Below are 1,546 nucleotides of genomic sequence, written 5' to 3'. Positions count from 1 at the left end.
ATATTGTAATAACATGATAATAATGGGGTAATATAATGTATGTTGATGTTTTCACAGTTGTATAGGCTACTATCAGCGTAATACCTTCCAACTTATAAATAAAACTTCTTGGAATTCAAAATTGGTAATTACCATATTACAATATTGAAATTTTTATGTTCCAAATATTTCCCTTTTGTTTCAAGGTAATACATTACAAATTATGTTTATTGTTGTGACTTCTTACCTGGAAACCCAACTGGTATTATCTGTGTAATAACCATGAATCAGTGGTGCAAAATGCAGAACTGCCTGTTTCTATTTAATTACATGGTAATATTAGAATAACAGAGGTGTAGAGAGTACCTGGAAATGCTTCTGGTAGTTCAAGGTAATCTCTTCACATCTGTTATTCTAAAATTACCATGAAATGTGTCTGTGCAATCTGACCAGCAGCTAAACACCTTCCACCATCAGGCGATGGAGGCTGGAATCATCGTAACTCAGTTTATTTGACTTACAAAGGGTGAAACTGTGATGAAACCCAATGACCAATTACTTAGCTATTGAGTCACAGACATTATACATTATACACCTCTTGTTACTGTGATGTATTACCCAGTTATTACTTTGGTAATTACAAGTTTTTACCTATATATTGCCTCTTTATTATCACACTGTTAACCCACTATTACCATCTTATTACCGTGGTGGAATGTAAAGTGCTGACGATGAAATCTGTTTTGTTACATTTAAAAGTCACCAACTAAATATATTTCTACAAGATCTAACAACAGGGTTTGAAAAACCAATTTATCCAGGTGCATTTATCTTAATTATTTAATGTATTTTTCATTTTACTCCATCATTGTTCAAAGAAAGTCTAAAGAAATTCAATTTCTATTCAATTTTATTTATCGTATCAAATCATCATCATGAACCTGAGGGCTGTGTTGTTTGGAGCTGTGTGCTCCTGGTAGGGTCCCCCATGGCAAAGTGGTCTCAGGTGAGGGGCCAGCCAAAGAATGGTTCAAAAACCCTATGAGTGTGTGAGGCAGAGAGGGAGTGATCCTGCCCAGAGTAAGCATGGGGCCCCCGTCTGGAGCCAGGCCCAGACAGAGGGCTCGTCAGCGTCACAAGCCCCCGGCTGAGCGCCGCTGTGTTGGAGTTTACCCAGGTGGACAAGAGGGTCGCCTCCCTACACCTGCGGGTGATGGGGAGGAAAAACGCTGACTGTTGTTTGTGCATACGGACCAAACAAGAGCGCAAAGTATTCTGAATTATTGGAGACCTTAAATGGAGTACTGTACGGGGCTCCAGTGGGGAACTCTAGGGTTCTGCTGGTGGCCTTCAACGCACACGTGGGCAATGATTGAGATGATCTAAACCAGAGTGGTAGTCTGCTGTTGGACTTCTGTGCTAATCATGGATTGTCTATAACAAACACCATGTTCAAACATAGGGATACTTATAAGTGCACGTGGTACCAGAGCACCCTAGGCCAAAGATCAATGATTGATTGTATAATCGTTTCATCTGATCTGAGGCCGTATGTTTTGGAAACTCG

At 39.8% G+C, this 1,546-nt stretch overlaps 1 protein-coding gene across 1 annotated transcript in view; it reads left to right on the top strand.

Annotated features, from left to right (window-relative positions):
* gfra1b (gdnf family receptor alpha 1b) overlaps positions 1-1,546 on the top strand; it is a 30,400-nt gene that overhangs the window by 22,139 nt on the left and 6,715 nt on the right. The window lies entirely within an intron of this gene.

Source organism: Etheostoma spectabile, chromosome 21, assembly GCF_008692095.1.
Source record: "Etheostoma spectabile isolate EspeVRDwgs_2016 chromosome 21, UIUC_Espe_1.0, whole genome shotgun sequence".
NCBI classification, from domain to species: Eukaryota; Metazoa; Chordata; class Actinopteri; order Perciformes; family Percidae; genus Etheostoma; species Etheostoma spectabile.
Note: the sequence above shows the minus strand (reverse complement) of the source record. Positions and strands in the feature narration are given on the sequence as shown.